This window comes from Oncorhynchus keta, chromosome 15 (assembly GCF_023373465.1).
Source record: "Oncorhynchus keta strain PuntledgeMale-10-30-2019 chromosome 15, Oket_V2, whole genome shotgun sequence".
Lineage (NCBI taxonomy): Eukaryota > Metazoa > Chordata > Actinopteri > Salmoniformes > Salmonidae > Oncorhynchus > Oncorhynchus keta.
In genome coordinates, this window is record NC_068435.1 from 23,958,726 (window position 1) to 23,981,165 (window position 22,440).

Here is a 22,440-nt window from a genome sequence, read left to right on the forward strand (position 1 = left end):
AAGCACTTCATGATGACGGAAGTGAGTGCTACGGGCGGTAGTCGTTTAGCTCAGTTACCTTAGCTTTCTTGGGAACAGGAACAATGGTGGCCCTCTTGAAGCATGTGGGAACAGCAGACTGGTATAGGGATTGATTGAATATGTCCGTAAACACACCGGGCAGCTGGTCTGCGTATGCTCTGAGGGCGCGGCTGGGGATGCCGTCTGGGCCTGCAGCCTTGCGAGGGTTAACACGTTTAAATGTCTTACTCACCTCGGCTGCAGTGAAGGAGAGAGCGCATGTTTTCGCTGCAGGCCGTGTCAGTGGCACTGTATTGTCCTCAAAGCGGGCAAAAAAGTTATTTATTCTGCCTGGGAGCAAGACATCCTGGTCCGTGACTGGGCTGGGTTTCTTCTTGTTGTCCATGATTGACTGTAGACCCTGCCACATGCCTCTTGAATTGAGATTCCACTTTGTCTCTGTACTGACGCTTAGCTTGTTTCATAGCCTTGCGGAGGGAATAGCTGCATTGTTTATATTCGGACATGTTACCAGACACCTTGCCCTGATTAAAAGCAGTGGTTCGCGCTTTCAGTTTCGGGCGAATGCTGCCATCAATCCACGGTTTCTGGTTAGGGAATGTTTTTATCATTGCTATGGGAACGACATCTTCGACGCACGTTCTAATGAACTCGCACACCGAATCAGCGTATTCGTCAATATTTTTATCTGACGCAATACGAAACATGTCCCAGTCCACGTGATGGAAGCAGTCTTGGAGTGTGGAGTCAGCTTGGTCTAACCAGCGTTGAGTCTAGTGTACTGTTGTGATTGGGACCACAACCCTACAGATTATCTCTCAACCCCAACAGAGGAGGAGAGATCTAGGGGTCTGAAGATGTGGGGGTTTTATGACCCCTCACGCCCCTGGTAAATCTTAGGCCACAGACAAATTCCCTTTATGCTGTTACTATGGAGAACCAGCCTCAGAACATTAAACATGAAATAAAGGGACTTTGGAACAATGATTTCCGTCATGACGATAGATGGAATATGAAAATGTATGTCGTTTTTGTTTTGTTATTAAAGTTAATAGATGACGTTATTAAGAAAACATTGTAACGTCAACAGTTTACCTAGTATATGTTTGATGTTTATACATTGTACGTTGTATGGAAAATGTCCAAATCAAAGGCAATGTTTTGGTAAAGATGAAATGTGAAGTTAGTTGTCTAAAATTGGATTTGAGTAAAGTCTAGACCTTGCCTCTTAACTTCTTGCGTCGAGCAACCCCGTATCCGGGAGCGTAATCATAGCCTCAAGCTCAAGCTCATTACCATAACGCAACGTTAACTATTCATGAAAATCGCAAATTAAAAGAAAGAAATATATTCACTCACAAGCTTAGCCAACACTGTCATCTCAGATTTTCAAAATATGCTTTTCAACCATAGCTACATAAGCATTTGTGTAAGAGTATTGATAGCTAGCATAGCATTAAGCCTAGCATTCAGCAGGCAACATTTTCACAAAAACAAGAAAAGCATTCAAATAATATAATTTACCTTTGAAGAATTTTGGATGTTTTCAATGAGGAGACTCTCAGTTAGATAGCAAATGTTAATTCTTTTCAAAAATATTATTTGTGTAGGAGAAATCGCTTTGTTTTGTTCATCACTTTTGGCTAAGAAAAAAAACCGAAAATTCAGTCATTACAACGCCAAACTTTTTTCCAAATTAACTACATAATATCGACATAAACATAGCAAACGTTTTTTAGAATCAATCCTCAAGGTGTTTTTCACATATCTATTCGATGATAAATCATTCGTGGCAGTTGGGTTTCTCCTCAGAAGCAAATGGAAAAATACACGCAGCTGGAGATTACGTAATAATTGCGATGGAGGACATCAAGGACACCTGGTAGATGTAGTGTAAAATGGTCAATCTTCCAATGATATGCCTACAAATACGTCACAATGCTACCTTGGGGAATGACAGAAAGTGTAAGCTCATTCCTGGCCCATTCACAGCCATATAAGGACACATTGGAACACAGCGCCTTCAAAATCTGGGGCACTTCCTGTTTGAAATTTCATCTTGATTTCGCCTGTAGCATCAGTTCTGTGGCACTCACAGACAATATCTTTGCAGTTTTGGAAACGTCAGAGTGTTTTATTTCCAAAGCTGTCAATTATATGCATAGTCGAGCATCTTTTCGTGTCAAAATATCTTGTTTAAAACGGGAACGTTTTTTTATCCAAAAATTAAAAGAGCTATATCCAAGAATTTAACTAGGTACGCCCAGAGAATTGCCCTAAAGGTGGTTATGCCCACTTCTGACACAAGGGTATAAAACCTGTGAGTAAAGAATTTACAGATGAGACTAAGTGACCCAAGCTGCAGCCGAGGTCTAAAAAGTAAACAAACCCAAAACGCACCACAAGTTTTTAAGACAAAGAAATATTTTTCTACCCAAGCTACGGATGAGTAGCTGTGTCTAAGCGGGTGAATTCAAGTCGAACCACCTAGCCTCCACCTCCCATCGAATTGTGGTATCTACACTGTTTCATTCATACGCTGTGAACTCTGAGCTACAGAGCTGTCTGTCCTCAGAAGAGCCCTTCCAGAACAAGGGCGAGGGAACAGACTCCTAAGCCAAAAGGACACTGACATCGTGAGTACGACCAGAAGAGGTGCGCCGGAGAAGTGCGTCATTGAGCAGCCTGAACGGTCCACGCGGAGACCTTCCCCACGCAATTACATCATTATACTCTGACCCATAAGAGTGGCAGTTTGGGGCAAGGATAAAAATAAGCATAGCTGACAAATTCACCCAAATGTATATTTATCTCGTGTACTTTCTCTTTTTCTCTCTTTTTCAAATCCCCATCTTGGGTAACACGCGACATAGTGTGTTGGCCCGTTATACTAAGTTCTAATCAAATAGCCTAGAATGTGTTTTTGTGTATGTGTATCTTTTATCATAATTTTAGCTTTCTAGTAAATAACTACTCAACTAAGATTGGTGTGGTACGAACTCATTGGTGAGACCTGGGTCCGTGCAGATTCCCGGATTATGCGACGTTCAGAACGAGATTGTAGAGGTAACTGATTAATTAGCGGCTGTTGTAAAATCGACATTCTGATATACTTTGAGTTCATTTGGGAAATAGAAACTCAATAAAAACGTATTTTCTCATGGTGCCCCAGGTTAATGAGTATAATAATTGCTTGATTCAGCTAATCACGCAATTAGAAACTTTTAATAATGCGATGAACAACAGTCGTCACATTAACTAATACAACATCACAACACCTGTAACGGCTTTCTAGGTGTGAAGGAGAGTCGGACCAAAATGCGGCGTGTAGATTGCGATCCATGTTTATTAAACTGAAGCAACACGAATCTAAATACAAACACTACAAAACAATAAACGTAACGAAAATCTGAAACAGCCTAATACTGGTGCAAATGAACACAGAACAAGGACATCAGGACACTAAGGACAATCACCCACGAAACACTCAAAGAATATGGCTGCCTAAATATGGTTCCCAATCAGAGACAACGATAAACACCTGCCTCTGATTGAGAACCACTTCAGACAGCCATAGACTTAACTAGAACACCCCACTAAGCTACAATCCCAATACCAACACACCACATACAAAAACCCATGCCACACCCTGGCCTGACCAAATAAATGAAGATAAACACAAAATACTTCGACCAGGGCGTGACAACACCGCTATTGAACGCAGTTTATCCCGTCTTAAATTGTATCTATTATTTATGTTAAAAAATACATAAAGTTGTATTAGGAAAGTTGTTTGAAATGTTTGGATCAAGATTATAGGTAATTTATTAGATATTTTGGAGTCATGTTGCGCGAGTTGGAACCGGTTGTATTTTTTTATCAAACGCGTCAAATAAATGGACATTTTGTAGATATAATGATGGAATTAATCGAACAAAAGGACCATTTAGGATGTTTATGGAACATATTGGAGTGCCAACAGAGGAAGATCTTCAAAGGTAAGGCATGAATTATATCGTTATTTCTGACTTTTGTGTCGCGCCTGACGGGTTGAATTATGATTGTCATGTGTTTGTTTGATGGGGTGCTGTCCTCAGATAATAGCATGGTTTGCTTTCGCCGTAAAGCCTTTTTGAAATCTGACACAGTGGCTAGATTAACAAGAAGTTAATCTTTAATTTGGTGTATTGCACTTGTGAATGTATGAAAGTTAATTATTTCTAATATTTTTTTTACATTTCGCGCTCTGCCATTTCACCGGATGTTGTCAAAGCCGTAATTAACATGTGAACTCTAAATGTGATACATGAGAAAATATGGTTTCACATGTGAAATTTAAGGTGAACATGTGAAAATAGCTATTTCACATCTGAAAATGTGTGTTGTTTGGTAACACTTTATTTGACACCTATGACGCTATCATAACCATGCCATAATATTTTTTCTATTTTATATAACCTTTATTTAACTAGGCAAGTAAGCTAAGAATAAATTCTTATTTACAATGACGGCCTACCACAAGGCAAAAGGCCTCCTGCAGGGATGGGGGCTAGGATTTAAAAAACAAACAAATTAAATAAAAATATAGGACAGAACACATATCACGAGAAGACGTGTGTTTTGACACCTACATAAGAGCGTCAAAGCCCACAAATCCTACCACAAGACAAACCATTCCATTCTTCAAACAAACTTTGAATCCAACATATGGAAATGTATCACAGGACATTTTTGGGGTGTTGTAAGTGTAGTAATATAAGCCAGATAGTTCTATCAGGTACAGTTGAAGTCGGAGGTTTACATACACCTTAGCCAAATACATTTATCTCAGTTTTTCACAATTCCTGACAATTAATCCCAGTAAAAATTCTCTGTTTTAGGTCAGATAGGATCACCACTTTATTTTAAGAATGTGAAATGTCAGAATAATATAAAAGGTAATTATTTTTTTCAGCTTTCATTTCTTTCATCACATTCCCAGTGAGTAAGAAGTTTACATACACTCAATTAGTATTTGGTAGCATTGCCTTAAATGTTTAACTTGGGTCAAACGTTTCAGGTAGCCTTTCACAACATTCCCACAATAAGTTTGGTGAATTTTGGCCCATTCCCCAAGACAGGGCTGGTGTAACTGAGTCAGGTTTGTAGGCCTCCTTGCTCACACACGCATTTTCAGTTCTGCTTACAAATTTTCTATAGGACTGAGGTCAGGGCTTTGTGATGGCCACTCCAATACCTTGACTTTGTTGTCCTTTAAGCCATTTTGCCACAACTTTGGAAGTATGCTTGGGGTCATTGTCCATTTGCAAAACCCATTTGATACCAAGTGTTAACTATGTCTTGAGATGTTGCTTCAAAATATCCACATCATTTTCCTACCTCATGACGCCATCTATTTTTTGAAGTGCACCAGTCCCTCCTGCAGCAAAGCACCCCCACAACACGATGCTGCCAACCCCTGCTTCACGGTTGGGATGGTGTTCTTCGGCTTGTTGTCCTTAAGCCATTTTGCCACAACTTTGGAAGTATGCTTGGGGTCATTGTCCATTTGGAAGACCAAGCTTTAACTTCCTGACTGAGGTCTTGAGATGCTGCTTCAATATATCCACATAATTTTCCATCTTCATAATGCCATCTATTTTGTCAAGTGCACCAGTCCCTCCTGCAGCAAAGCACCCCCACAACATGATGCTGCTTCACGGTTGGGATGGTGTTCTTTGACTTGCAAGCCTCCCCCTTTTTCCTCCAAACATAACGATGGTCATTATGGCCAAACAGTTCTATTTTTGTTATATCAGACTAGAGGACATTTCTCCAAAAAGTATGATCTTTGTCCCCAAAACAAGAGGCTCCCACGCTGAGGTCTGTCCAACGCTGGTCCTACCAAGCTGACTCCACACTCCAAGACTGCTTCCATCACGTGGACTGGGACATGTTTCGTATTGCGTCAGATAAAAATATTGACGAATACGCTGATTCGGTGTGCGAGTTCATTAGAACGTGCGTCGAAGATGTCGTTCCCATAGCAACGATAAAAGCATTCCCTAACCAGAAACCGTGGATTGATGGCAGCATTCGCGCGAAACTGAAAGCGCGAACCACTGCTTTTAATCAGGGCAAGGTGTCTGGTAACATGTCCGAATATAAACAATGCAGCTATTCCCTCCGCAAGGCTATTAAACAAGCTAAGCGTCAGTACAGAGACAAAGTGGAATCTCAATTCAATGGCTCAGACACAAGAGGCATGTGGCAGGGTCTACAGTCAATCACGGACTACAAGAAGAAACCCAGCCCAGTCACGGACCAGGATGTCTTGCTCCCAGGCAGACTAAATAACTTTTTGCCCGCTTTGAGGACAATACAGTGCCACTGACACGGCCTGCAACGAAAACATGCGGTCTCTCCTTCACTGCAGCCGAGGTGAGTAAGACATTTAAACGTGTTAACCCTCGCAAGGCTGCAGGCCCAGACGGCATCCCTAGCCGCGCCCTCAGAGCATGCGCAGACCAGCTGGCCGGTGTGTTTACGGACATATTCAATCAATCCCAATACCAGTCTGCTGTTCCCACATGCTTCAAGAGGGCCACCATTGTTCCTGTTCCCAAGAAAGCTAAGGTAACTGAGCTAAACAACTACCGCCCCCGTAGCACTCACTTCCGTCATCATGAAGTGCTTTGAGAGACTAGTCAAGGACCATATCACCTCCACCCTACCTGACACCCTAGACCCACTCCAATTTGCTTACCGCCCAAATAGGTCCACAGACGATGCAATCTCAACCACACTGCACACTGCCCTAACCCACCTGGACAAGAGGAATACCTATGTGAGAATGCTGTTCATCGACTACAGCTCGGCATTCAACACCATAGTACCCTCCAAGCTCGTCATCAAGCTCGAGACCCTGGGTCTCGACCCCGCCCTGTGCAACTGGGTACTGCACTTCCTGACGGGCCGCCCCCAGGTGGTGAGGGTAGGCAACAACATCTCCTCCCCGCTGATCCTCAACACGGGGGCCCCACAAGGGTGGGTTATAATAAGTTATAAGTTATACAAATGAGCCCTCTCCTGTTCTCCCTGTTCACCCACGACTGCGTGGCCACGCACGCCTCCAACTCAATCATCAAGGTTGCGGACGATACAACAGTGGTAGGCTTGATTACCAACAACGACGAGACGGCCTACAGGGAGGAGGTGAGGGCCCTCGGAGTGTGTTGTCAGGAAAATAACCTCACACTCAACGTCAACAAAACTAAGGAAATGATTGTGGACTTCAGGAAACAGCAGAGGGAACACCCCCCTATCCACATCGATGGAACAGTAGTGGAGAGGGTAGCAAGTTTTAAGTTCCTCGGCATACACATCACAGACAAACTGAATTGGTCCACTCACACTGACAGCGTCGTGAAGAAGGCGCAGCAGCGCCTCTTCAACCTCAGGAGGCTGAAGAAATTAGGCTTGTCACCAAAAGCACTCACAAACTTCTACAGATGCACAATCGAGAGCATCCTGGCGGGCTGTATCACCGCCTGGTACGGCAACTGCTCCGCCCTCAACCGTAAGGCTCTCCAGAGGGTAGTGAGGTCTGCACAACGCATCACCGGGGGCAAACTACCTGCCCTCCAGGACACCTACACCACCCGATGTTACAGGAAGGCCATAAAGATCATCAAGGACATCAACCACCCGAACCACTGCCTGTTCACCCCGCTATCATCCAGAAGGCGAGGTCAGTACAGGTGCATCAAAGCTGGGGCCGAGAGACTGAAAAACAGCTTCTATCTCAAGGCCATCAGACTGTTAAACAGCCACCACTAACATTGAGTGGCTGCTGCCAACACACTGTCATTGACACTGACCCAACTCCAGCCACTTTAATAATGGGAATTGATGGGAAATTATGTAAATATATCACTAGCCACTTTAAACAATGCTACCTTATATAATGTTACTTACCCTACATTATTCATCTCATATGCATACGTATATACTGTACTCTACATCATCGACTGCATCCTTATGTAATACATGTATCACTAGCCACTTTAACTATGCCACTTTGTTTACTTTGTCTACATACTCATCTCATATGTATATACTGTACTCGATACCATCTACTGTATGCTGCTCTGTACCATCACTCATTCATATATCCTTATGTACATATTCTTTATCCCCTTACACTGTGTATAAGACAGTAGTTTTGGAATTGTTAGTTAGATTACTTGTTGGTTATCACTGCATTGTCGGAACTAGAAGCACAAGCATTTCGCTACACTCGCATTAACATCTGCTAACCATGTGTATGTGACAAATAACATTTTATTTTATTTGATTTGATTTTAAACTCGTTCTGAACAGCCCTACTTCTTCATTTCTCAAAGGAAAAACATCAACCAATTTCTAAAGACTGGTGACTTCCAGTTGAAGCGATAGGAACTGCAAGCAAGTGCCTTAGAAATCTAGATCCACATAGAAAAACCATTGAAAATACTGTTACCTAAAAAAAAAAAATCACGTTTGAAAATCTAATTTATAGTTTCATATACTGTGCCAGTCAATAGTTTGGACACACCTAGTCATTTCAAGGGTTTTTCTGTATTTATACTATTTTCACCATTATAAAATAATAGTGAAGACATCAAAACTTGATGACAGATTTACACTCTTGGCATTCTCTCAACCAGCTTCACTTGGAATGCTTTTCCAAAGATCTTGAATGAGTTCCTACATATGCTGAGCACTTGTTGGCTGATTTCCCTTCACTCTGCTGCCCAACTCCTCCCAAATCATCTCAATTGGGTTGAGATCGGGTGATTGTGGAGGCCAGGTCATCTGATGCAGCACTCCTTCACTCTCCTTCTTGGTCAAATAGTCCTTACACAGCCTGGAGGTGTGTTTTGTGTCATTTTCCTGTTGAAAAACAAATGATAGTCCACTAAGTGCAAACCAGATGGGATGGCGTATATCGCTGCAGAATTCTGTGTAGTCATGCTGGTTAAGGGTGCCTTGAATTCTAAATAAATCATTGACAGTGTCACCAGCAAAGCACATACTTACATCTCACCTCCTCCTCCATGCTTCACGGTGGTAACTACAAATGTGGAGATCATTCGTTCACCTCTTCTCACAAAGACAGCGGTTGGGACCAAAAATCTAAAATTTGGACTCATCAGACCAAAGGACAGATTTCCACCGGTCTAATGTCCATTGCTCGTTTCTTGGCCCATGCAAGTCTCTTCTTGTTGGTGTCCTTTAGTAGAGGTTTCTTCGCAGCAAGTCGACGATGAAGGCCTGATTCACACAGTCTCCTCTGAACAGTTGATGTTGAGATGTGTCTGTTACTTGAACTCTGTGAAGCATTTATTTGGGCTGCAATCTCAGGTGCAGTTATCTCTAATGAACTTATCCTTTGCATAGGGCTATGTTCTATATACCAACCCTACCTTGTCACAACACAACTGATTGGCTCATACACATTAAGAAGGAAAGAATTTCCACAAATGAACTTTTAACAAGGCACACCCGTTAACTGACATGCATTCCAGGTGACTACCTCATGAAGGTTGAGAGAATGCCAAGAGTGTGCAAAGCTGTCATCAAGGCAAATGTTGGCTACTTCGAAGAATCTCAAATATAAAATATATTTAGATTTGTTTAACACTTATTTGGTTACTACGTGATTCCATATGTGTTATTTCATAGTTGTGATGTCTTCACTATTATTCTACAATGTAGAAAATAGTCAAAATAAAGAAAACCCCTTGGATGAGTTGGTGTGTCCAAACCTTTGACTGGTACTGTTTAAGAAACATTCACATTTGAAAATCCAACTTTCACATGTGTAATTACAATTTCGCTTGTGGTGGTGAAAGTGTTATTCCCCTCACATGTGAAAAGGTTTGGTTAACATGTTGTAGTAGCAATGTTTTCACATATGAGATTGCAAATTCTTTAATGCCATTCTGTAAAAAGGTAGCAGTTTACCTGAGTATAATAATTTAAGTGTGTTAAAAAGAATGATTTGTTATTTCTGAGCCATCCATTGGGAGTGTTACTGCTGCAGGCACACACCTTTCTTCTTCATACATTTGACAGTGACCGTTGAAAGAAGCCCAGTGAAAAGAACAGAGAAGCTAGTGCTCCTTGTCGCCTTATTTATCCTCTTTAACATGTTCAAATTAGTGTTGCCAGTTGACTGAAATTGACTTTTTGTAATTTTAGTGCACAATTTTTGATTATTGCATTTTCTGAAAGCGTTCAAAATAAACTGAAAACGTAATACATCATCTATACAGCTAAAAACAACAATGCGATGTGAAAACAAGGTGAATTGTTTGTACATTTTGCTAACTGACAAAATCAAAACAGAAATATTCTTGTTAAGCTTTTTATTTAAAAAAAATCATAATTAACAGCTCAATTTGAACAAATTATGAATTTGTGATTATTTGTGATCAATCACAGCAAATCCTGCGATAAAAACTCAATACAATTTTTATTGTTTGACAGCCCTACTTCACATTGAAATGTGAAAACCCACATGGGAAGGTGTAGCAGACATGAATCGGTTATGGTTGCTCATGGTCATGTGATGGGGTATCCCACCTGCGACTTCAAAACTAGTGTTTGCCCTCTTGGTCGAATGGTCAAGACCTTAGCTTCTCTGCAGGGAAACCTGGGTTCTAATCCCACCACTTACAAAAGCACATGTGAAATTAGAATAGAATATCACATAAAATGTTGGGAAACCACATGAATCATGTGAAAAATCTGTCAAACTTCACGTCTGACTTATATGTCTGTTTTCCCATGTGACCTTTTTCACATGATTTGTTCAAATGTGAAACGTCACACGTGACTAAAAAATGAAAATTTCACGTCATTTTTTTCACGTGTTTTTTTGTAAGTGTATACCATCCTCTCTCCAAATTCATAAAGAGTGATTACAGTGTGTCCACTGGAGCAAGAACAAAAGGGCTGGCAGTCCATATTATTATCTTCGATAATAAGAGAAACAAGAAGCCATTATGGTTCCAGCCAAATCTATTAAGAAACAAAGTATCTCAATGACCTTTCTATCTGGACTCATTTCACACAATGGTTTGACCTTTTAGTATTCGGCGAACTGACAGTGTTTAAAACAACATGGTGGTTCATTTCCACATTCAATCATGGGGGCATTATTTTTTTTAAATGCGTTTTACGCTACACTGCTTTTATTCTTCTGCCCAGCTCACATTGTCTTTGACTATGAGGCTATATGAGGGCTTGTTGTACAACTCATTGGATATTAGTGCTTGCAAAATGAATATACTGTACTCTATTGGTTCAGTTTGATTTTTATTTTATATATATTTTTTCAGAGAGACAGAATAAAACATGGTAGAAATATTACTGAGCCAAACCAACTATTTAATTGACTAATTTCTGCGCTGCCCATAAGCAAGTAAGCCAGTTGTCAACTTAAACACCTTCACTTCGTATAAACGTCAGGAGAAATACCAAGACAGGACCGTATTTAGCCCAAACAGAAGGCCATGCGAATTCTATTAAGATGTATGGGGAGACAGTTGCTAAAGCCCTTAAATCGTGCTCACATTCAGCTTAATCCTGCTGTGGCTGATGTATGCCTGTAGGTATTGCGAGAGGAAACATGAGTCATTTAGCAAACCACTGCACAGAGGGAAAAGTGAAGACGGGAAAAACAGACGCACAGTCTTTTGAACCCCTGAGATGAAAAAAAACTGCAGACTCCAACAGGATGAGTCAATTTCCACATAGACCACTTCCCTTTTGTGGGGTGTCTGAATGAAATATGTGCAAAGGCAGGGATCCTATATTTAGACATCAAATCGCTCTGTCACCTCACTGCTCCATCTCTCAGAGTTCTATTTTTCTCCCCATGTGTCACTTGATATCATTGGCATGCAAAGAGGCAGAATAAGTCCTATGTGGACTTTTAGGAACATTAGAACGACGAAGAGGGAACCAGAGGTATGAATTCTCATGACTGACAGGTAAGGCAGGAAGTTAGAGTGGGCAGAATGAAGGCAATGGCTTTCAAGTATTCTGTGAGTAAATGGATGTCTGTCACGCGAAAGTGAGTGTACACAACGTTGAGGTTTTAATTAAATAAGAGAGATGACAGTTTGAATATGCTTCAGGATCTGTTGGCGAACGCCTTCTAAAGGCTTAAGATACCGACAACATTTTCTGGATAGGCTAAGGAGCGGCACAGGTGAAGCTCAGACAAAGGACATCTCATCGGTCAAGGATTTCCATACCTGCCTACTGGTAATCTTGAGGGCATCACACGTCTGGCTAAGCTTTATTTCAAGAGGGAAGAAATAGATAAGCAAGTGACAGCGATGAGAATCTCACTAATCCAAAAGTGCAGCCAGGTCTAAGTATCGTGGGCTACAGGAGAAAAGATAATGAAGGACTGGCAAAAGCAGTCAGTATCAAGAAGTGAAAGGAATAGCAAGAACATACAGTATCTACTTGTCTCTCTCTGCACAATGTATAATTCATGAAAACAAAGTCCAAGGGTAAATCCTCCAAAGATCTTCCTCACATCACATACTAGAGGTTTAACACTAAATGTCAAATTTGCAATAGAGGACCCCCCCTCCCCGGTGCAGGGCTTATCTAAAACTGCGGGATGTATTTTTATGTTTTGTCTTATCCCTAAATGAAATAAATTGATGACTGTACAATGCCATTTCAGCTATTGTTTATGCACAAGTTGCCAAAATGTACTGAAAAAAGCTATCTACAGGAAGTAACCTTCAATATTTGGTAACCACTCGCATCCAAGAGCAATTGTGAATGGAAAGTCACAACCATGAAAAAAATGCATAAATCAATCCACGTATTTCAGTTATTGAAATGTCATGAAGTCAGAAAGGGAAGCAATAGGAATAATAAAATAAACAGTAATATACATCCAGCCTGTTGTGGGAAGTGTGGCCGCACCATACATGAAAGTACAGTCAGCATTAATTAATTACCCATCCAAACACACAGTGGCCCACTTCTCTGTAAAAACAGCTCCATGTACTACATAGTCCTCTATAGAAGAGGCAGTAAATATGAATTATTTGAGACAGGTGTCATAAAAACAAGTGCCCAGTCAAAGAGGTCTCTTGGTTTGGAAAAACAGGTATGAAATAATAAATACATCTACTTGTGTATAATGTGTTGTCTTACTCATTATAATTTGGTAAATACTGTGTCATCAGCAGTACAGTGCCACAAGAAGTCTATCTATACAGTACACAACTCGGCATCTGATTACAACCCTACCATTTTCGAAGAGCATGCGAATACTAATCTAATTACAGCATGCGTACAATATTCAAATGTTCCCTTGGTACCAATGCATCAGGGAGATAGTGAAAACTATCCACGCTGCATTGTTTTCACACCAACTACTGCATGAGCGTAAAAAGGGAAAGACTTGGCTTAATAATAATCGCAAAGAGATTTCCAAATCTACCAAGTGCTACTGGTTGACCAACAAGGGCCACTATTCTACTCTATCAGGGAACATAAACTCAGCAAAAAGGAATTGTCCCTTTTTCAGGACCCTGTCTTTCAAAGATAATTCGTAAAAATCCAAATAACTTCGCAGAACTTCATTGTCAAGAGTTTAACCACTGTTTCCCATGCTCGTTCAATGAACCAAAAACAATTAATGAACATGCACCCGTGGAACGGTCGTTAAGACACTAACAGTTTTACAGACGGTAAGCAATTAAGGTCACAGTTATGAAACTTAGGACACTAAAGAGGCCTTCTGACTCTGAAAAGCACACAAAAAAAGATACCCAGGGTCCCTGCTCATCTGCGTGAACAAGAAGAAGGCATATGAGGACTGCAGATGTGGTCAGTGCAATATTGCAATTGCAATTAAAACTATGAAACAACACATGAAATATATTTTAGATTTTGAATTCTTCATAGAAGCCACCCGTTGCCTTGATGACAGTGTACCCACATATGCTGAGCACTTGTTGGCTGCTTTTCCTTTACTCTGCTGTCCAACTCTTCCCAAACCATCTTCAAGTGGGTTGAAGTCAGGTGATTGTTGAGGCCATGTCATCTGATGCAGCGCTCCATCACTCTCCTTCTTGGTCAAATAGCCCTTTCACAGCCTGGAGGTGTGTTGGGTCATTGTCCTGTTGAAAAACAAATGATAGTCCCACTAAGCGCAAACCAGATGGGATGGCGTATCGCTGGAGAATGCTGTGGTAGCAATGCTGGTTAAGTGTGCCTTAAGTACTATATAAATCACTGACAGTGTCACCAGCAAAGCACCCCCACACCATCACACCTCCATGCTTCATGATGAGAACCACACATGCGGAGATCATCCGTTCACCTACTCTGCATCTCACAAACCCTCTCCCCAAAAAAGGACACATTTCCATCGGTCTAATGTCCATTGCTCGTGTTTCTTGGCTCAAGCAAGTCTCTTCTTTTTATTAGTGTCCTTTGGTAGTGGTTTCTTTGCAGTAATTCAACCATGAAGGCCTGATTGACACAGTCTCCTCTGAACAGTTGATGTTCAGATGTGCCTGTCAATTGAACTCTGTAAGGCATTTATTTGGGCTGCAATCTGAGGTGCAGTTAAACCTCCACAGGATCAGTGGGTCCCCTGCGGGACGGTTGAGCTAACGTAGGCTAATGCGATTAGCATAAGGTTGTAAGTAACAAGAACATTTCCCAGGACATAGACATATCTGAGATTGGCAGAAAGCTTAGACTCGTGTTAATCTAACTGCACTTTCTTATTTACAGTAGCTAGGACAGTGAAATAATACCATGCTATTGTTTGATTGCCTTTCTCTTGCATTTAAATATAGCACATCAGATCTAATGTGTTATATTCTCCTACATTAATTTCACTTTTCCACAAACTTCAAAGTGTTTCCTTTCAAATGGTATCAAGAATATGCATATCCTTGCTTCAGGTCCTGAGCTACAGGCAGTTAGATTTGGGTATGTAATTTTGAGTGAAAATTGAAGAAAAGGGGCGGATCCTTAATAGGTTTAACTCTAATTAACTTATCATCTGCAGCAGAGGTAACTCTGGGTCTTCCTTTCCTGAGGTGGTCCAGCTGGGTTTGGCGGATACCAGGAGAACGCTACCTGCCCAAATGCATTGTGCCAACTGTAAAGTTTGGTGGAGGAGGAAAGGTCTGGGACTGTTTTTCATGGTACGGGTTAGGCCCCTTAGTTACAGTGAAGGGAAATCTTAACGCTAGAACATACAATGACATTTTAGACGATTCTGTGCTTTTGCTGTTTCATCATGACAATGCCCCCATACACAAATCGAGGTCCATACTAAAATGGTGTGTCGAGATCGGTGTGGAAGAACTTGACAGGCCTGCACAGAGCTCTGACCTCAACCTCACCAAACACCTTTGGGATAAATTGGAACACCGACTGTGAGACAGGTCTAATCGCCCAACATCAGTGACCGACCTCCCTAATGCTTGTGACTGAATGGAATCAAGTCCCAGCAGCAATGTTCCAACATCTAGTGGAAAGCCGTCCCAGAATAATGGAGGCTGTTATATCAGCAAAAGGGGGACCAACTCAAAATTATTGCCCATGATTTTGGAATGAGATGTTCGACGAACAAGTTTCCACATACTTTTGGTCACACAAACATATTTAACTTAAGTATAATTTTTAGATATGACTAATAATGTTACTGTTCCCACTACAACAAAAATACTGAAAAGGAAAAGTCAACATTTTACAACTTAATATTCATCATATCCAGCATCACCCCAACATCAGCATATGTGAAATTGCTGCGTTTTTATGTTTTGTAGTAAAAAAGAGGAACATCATCGGTGTGCAGAGTGTGATTTTTACCAATTGTGAGTAGGCATGTCATTGGAAACACTTATCTTCCTATTTTTTACGTGTGGGGTGGTACTAGAGATGATGATTATGAAGTTTACATTATTTTTACATTTCCCTTTAAATACATGTAATTTTGTCCTTGAAACATTTAATTAAAATACTGTACAATTCCATTTATTCCTATTGAGAATGCTCCTACTGGGCAATGCCAATATGGCTGACCGGTGGCTTCAAAGCCTCTCATTGGCCAATACATAGCATCAGCAATCCATAGTTTATATACATCATTGGTTGAGAACAAGGGTGGTGGAAGCTTGATATGGGGCTGATGCAGTACTGTTCCAATTCCTAATACCTAGAGCAGAGCAGCCCAGTTCTCCGTACTCTCACTCAGTCATATTGTATGTGGTAATGGATGACAATAGCCAGTCCCCTGCTTCAAATTGCGATGGGGAAAAGGACTGCACTTACAGAAGAACAAAATGTCCACATTCTGGCTAGGTCAAATAATGAAGATACATTTTTGGACCTAGCATTCTGGTCCACATACTTTCAAGCATTTACTCAGAATTACATCGTTATTCGTTATTCGTTATTATCATCTTCTGGAAATCATAGAATTCAGTAAATTCCGCTAGGGACAGATCTTCCTCACTCGCTTGGACAATCAAAATCAAGTCAATCTGTGGGCCATCAGACCCTGCCGCCAACTGTAATGGCTTACAGCTTGTGGTCTCTGATGGCTGGCATCCTCTTAGTACTCAATTAAAATGCAGTGAAAGAAGCCTGCTGTTGGGGCTGATTGGTGGAACCTCCACCTGTGCCCAGCTGCAGCATGAATCAACTAAGCCTGTGTCCCAAATGACCCCATATTCTCTATATAATGCACTACTTTTGACAAGGGCCCATAGGGTTCTGGTGAAAAGTAGGGCACTGTGTAGGGAACAGAGTGCCGTTTGGGACACATCCCTGGTTGCTGCCTGGTCTCTTCTGATCCTTGACTCCTAGTCCAATAAATAATTTTTCGCCACGGACCCTTGACCAGGATAATCTGGAATTTCCACGTTTTGATGATTGATGCCATCTTGAACCTCACCATTAAACAATAAAGGCTGACAAAAAAGTTATTGGTGGTATTTAAACCGTTTGTTTTTTTCAAGACACTAAACGTGCCATCTTTATCAGCAGTGTAGCCTGTTTATATTACACAAATCTTTTCTTTCGTCCAACAGCAGATATTTTATAGGCTTTAGTAGAACCCAATAAAACTAGGATCCACCACCACTGTGCTTGGATTCAAACTATATGGCCTAAGGATCTACACAACATACCACAGCCACTCTATTTGTTGACATAAAAAATGATCTTGGGGCATACATTATACTGTAAAAATGATATAAACCTTTATATGCTGGTTGCAATAACATTGAGAACTTTTTCTTTCTATAATTCATAATAAGAAGAGAAGAACACCTTGCAGAACAAGAGGTTTGACTCATTAAAGCAATGGTCGTCTGCAGGCGGCCTGTGGGACAAAATCGGCCCATAAGTGATATTTGTTTGTTCCCCAAAAGTTTTTACAGAAATAAATTGAGATATATTTTGGGGATTTTAGTTTTGGGTAAACAAATACTGTCAAATTACCAGGAATTCTGCAACAAAAAAACAAAAATATTGAAATATTCCTACTAGTAACAAAAAGAGACATAAGTGATCGTATTTCAATTGAATCAAGGTATGAAATTATTGTCATTTTCCATTTCTTGTGGTCAATTTAGAAAGAGTACAAATGACTTTATTGTCCGGCACCCCGACCATCCGTTCCTAAGAAGATTTGGCCTGCGGTTGAATCTAATTATCTTGCCCTGCGTTAAAGGATGGGGGTACGACCACCCTCTTACGATCAAAGGGCTTCAACATCATCTTCCAGAATGTACTGCTTTATTACATAATCTAGATACAGTGTGATAAAAAAGGCCATGAACTTGTATCTAATTTAGCTATTACTGCTACTACCCTTTTCCACATGAATGAGAACTCCTCTTGAGTTGGAATTTCCCATCTTTTAAATCAGATTGTTGACTGCTGAAGCACGTCTAATGAGTGCAGCCAGTATAAAATGATATAAATATTAATTTCCTATTTGAACCATACTGTAACTTGACTTTAAGGCCTTGCTCAGGGTTAGCCTTTATACAGTACAGTCACCTCAATTGTGTTTTACTTGTCATGGAGCTAAGGATGCTGAGCTAGTCTCTTCAGTGACCCTGAAACATCCTGATGTAGGATCTTAATCTGATCACCATGTGTTACAGGATAACTTTTCTGCAATGCAGGACATATAAAACTTGTAATATATTTGAATTAAAGTCTTCGGAAATGTGTAAAAATGTCAGACTTGATTTTCACTTATTCATTTTTTAAATAAACCCCTACAAAAATGTTCATGAATTACAATCCACATTTCCTGTTGCTGCAGGATTAGTTCCTGTCTCAAATTACCAGCCTGCAGTCACGACTCAGTGGATGCATCTCAAATGGCACCCTATTCCCTATATAGTGCAATACTTTTCACCAGGGTCTACAGGGCTTTGGTCAAAAGTAGCGCACAATCTAGGGAATAGGATGCCATTTGGGATGCAAACAGACACTTTATTGATGAGCCTCAGCTATGAAACAGTCAAACATTGAGTGTACTGTATGTTCCAACACACACAGACAAATCCTAGGTTTTGGCCCAATTGCAAAAGCATCCTTTATAAGTAGCCTGTGTTATAGAGTGCTGATTCATTTCAGTTTCCAATTTCTCACCCCCAAAAAACGTCCTTTGTTTCACTCATTTGGAAATATTATTTTATTCATTTTCAAGGACTGGAACCTTTCCAACCTTTTCTTGCATGAGAGCTACTTTTATGAAAAGAGACATGTTGTGAGTGACATTTTTTTCTAGCTTTCAAATAGGCACATTCTTCTCTTCTCCCCTGCAAGTCTTCCCCAGGTGTGCAGGAGAAAGCAGTGCACTGTTTTCTGGCAATATACAGTACCTGGTAGAATAATGGTTAATAAACAACTCTATAAAATATGTGATTTCCCCCCCCAAATTATGTTTTATATTTTCCTAAATGATGTTCTCAGTTGTATTTTTCCTGGTTTTAGCTTTATTGTTTTTCACTCTCAAAATTGCAATTGTTCATAGAGAAAAAATACAATTGGATGTTCTGAGAGTCCATGTCAATGCTTAAATCAGAAGGCATTTTTTTGTAGGTCTCGAAGAAAACAAATATATTTAGACTTCAATGTAATTCCCCTTTAATTCTGCATCTGGCCCTTTAATCAATAATCTAGCTAGTGAGGAATATGCTGTCTAATGTGCCGGTCTAGGATGGTTCTGTACTGATGCTGCTCATTTCATAGAAAAGTTAGCAAATACCAAATAATAGATATAAATGATATACTTACTCATAATATACCTTTGCTAGGTAAGCCTACTTTGCAGTTAAGATTTAATTCAGAAGGTTTTGGGGAAAGTATTTCTGTCAACCCACATGCGGTTATCACAACTGGCTACACACAGAGTGATAGACAAACATGCACACCACACACACAGACAGGGGCAATACATATTGGAAATTAATTGGTAGATATTGTGTTAGGTTTAGCTTTTTAAGCTAATAGTGGCTAACCAGGGTGGGGTAATGTCAATGTTCCGTTAATTAGATAGTAGCTAGTAGTTTCTGATACTTTTTAGATTTGTTTATGGCAGGTTGCGGTGGAATATATGAATAATTGCATGTCCTTTCAGAATTGTTTGGCGAGCTACTCAAATGTGGGCTGCAAGCTACTGGAGCTGTTGGAGACCTGTTGGAGACCCCTGGGATAGAATATGCAGTGCTACGACATCCATTGCATATTCCAGTCCTTGAAAAATGAATTTCAATTCGATTTTCTGTTGTATCAGTCTGGCATTGTTTTTGTCTTGAGTGCTTTAATAATTAACCAAGATTGATTGATCGACATCAAAATCCTGTCAGCCATTTTCACTTTCAAATGATTAAAACACATTTGAGTTTTACTTTCACTGCACACCATTTTATCTACGGGTAAAAAAATGCATATATATTCTACTCCAAAGTTCTCAGTCAGCTCTGAACTCGTATTGACATGCATGCTTTCTACACTGCATGCATGAGTAAGTTAAAAGGGGGCTCTCTCTGTGAAAGTCAGGAAATGGAGAGAGAGGTTATGAGGGGAAGGCTTGGTAATTCAACTTGTGAATTTAACATTTAATTAAACATGCAAACCAGTCAAGCAATAATAAGGGGGAAAAATTAAGATGGAAAATTCCTCATCAATGAATAAATTAGAACGATTGACACTCTCTCCTAACTGTGCCATATATTTGGGTATAAGATAGTATATTTTTCACTCTTTGTGGAACAGAGTTGGTGTTCAATGGCCCTACTCGTTGAGATCAACCCAAGTTTCCCCTCTCTTCTGTCAATCTCATTTTCTACAGCTCTCCATCCTTCAATCTCAATTATGGAAATGTAATCAATGACCCAAACTTCCCTGGGCACAAATGATTGCTAAAAGGTGGGGAAGACTAATATCATGTCCGCACAGATGTTCTTGGCAAGTGATTTTGCTGTACTGATATGGTTCTACTACAGAGAGAAATGGCACCCTATTCCTGTTATAATGCACTACGTTTGACTCTAAAGGGAATATGGTGCCATTCCGGACACATCGAGAGACTGGTTCCATTCCAGTCCACTTTGAATCAGCAGCTTCGATCTGGGAAATAAGATCTCCAAATGAAAATCCAGCTGTACTACTGCTAGGCCTGGGCATATACTGTATTGAGTTTGCCTTGGCTCCTGATCAATGTTTTATTAATTTAGGAGCACTACATTTTTACCACACACCCACACACACACACACACACACACACACACACACACACACACACACACACACACACACACACACACACACACACACACACACACACACACACACACACACACACACACACACACACACACACACACACACACACACACACACACACACACACACGTCATGTGGTATCCCATCTACTCACATAGCCTACTGTAGTTAGATAACTGGCTTCATGGTGCACCAAAGAGTGCTGCAAATAAAAAATAACATTAAACTGGGTCAAGATAGTACAAATGGTACATTTCTGCAGCATAACCTGTGCGGCTCAGAGGGATTAAATCTCCGCTGACAGTAACATTGAAAATCAATGAATTTGGTTTGGATGTCAAGTCAAATGAATCTCTGCTGTGGTAATGTTCAATAATTGAGATCAATGCATTTACTTTAAACATTGCACATATCCCGTTCTAAAAACGTTATTTATCATTCTCTAAGAGAGTTCAGCCAAGCATCATACATGTTTCAGACTGCATTTAAAAAAAGAGTGAGCTCAAGAATAGCTTAGTGCTGGAGGCAGATCAGCTAAACGTTGTGTGGTACTATGCTCCCTCTGTAGGTGAGAAAAAGCAGTAAAACTGTCAAGAATCTGCTTCTCCCTCCCCAACTGCTGGAAGAGGAGGATGGTGAGCAGCTAAAAGTCTCTCCCTCCACAGGGAATTTTAAAAAGCAGACTAGTTGTAACTACTCACTGTAGCAAGCCCCTGATATTCATGTACATTTGATGTTCAATAAAAGCAGGCAGGAAATAGAGGACAAGACAGACAACCTCCCTCAGAGATGCTTTGTTGTAAAGAAACAGGGACTCTTTTTCTAGTAAATGTGTTCATTTTGATAACATTGTATATTTATGTTCTCAACAATGCCCATATCACACCCCTTAGTGAATAAAATACCAAATAAAAGTCATTGGAAAGAGAGACTTATTTCATCATTGTTTATAAATACTTATAACAATCAAACACCAGGAATCCGCTATTCAAATACGAATTGCACAGAACCAACAGCTTAGTCACCCAGAACCAACAGCTTAAAAAATACACTGAAGCAGCTTACACATTTTCCTCCACGGATTAGATAAAAAAGAAAGCTGCTTTATATTTGATGATAAATTGCATAAAATACCCCCTCCGATTGAAATGTCAGCATGATTCTAGTCTGCCAAAATCATGTGCAAAGAGGATTCATGAACATATGTAAAACAATAGACTGATTGCTCACACTAGTGTCCAGTTCTTTCCTCCTACAGTGGTAGTGCTGCCTGTGGCCTTTGACGGGCACAAATACTTTGAGACACATGGCCATATCAAGAGGGAAGCACTGACCTACACACTGCCTCTTCCTTTCCTTCCACCATGCCCAGGCAGTTATCCAAGGTTCACACAGCGAGGAGGCAAACCCATGCAGTGAACAACAAAGCTGTGGGGTGGTTTTGTTAAATCTCTCAAGCTTTGTTCTTGAGGTGCTATATTTAAAATGACTGGCTGAAGAATTCTCACTTGACCAGAAAGTTAAAGCACTGGGCATCTCACGTTTTGAAGGCACTTTCAATGATTTTGCAGCAATCTCCTGAAT

The 22,440-nt window shown here is 40.5% G+C and overlaps 1 protein-coding gene across 1 annotated transcript in view; it reads right to left on the minus strand.

The window, feature by feature from the left end:
* LOC118394639 (BMP/retinoic acid-inducible neural-specific protein 3) overlaps positions 1–22,440 on the minus strand; it is a 121,893-nt gene that overhangs the window by 98,232 nt on the left and 1,221 nt on the right. The gene's annotated exons all lie outside the window — the stretch shown is intronic.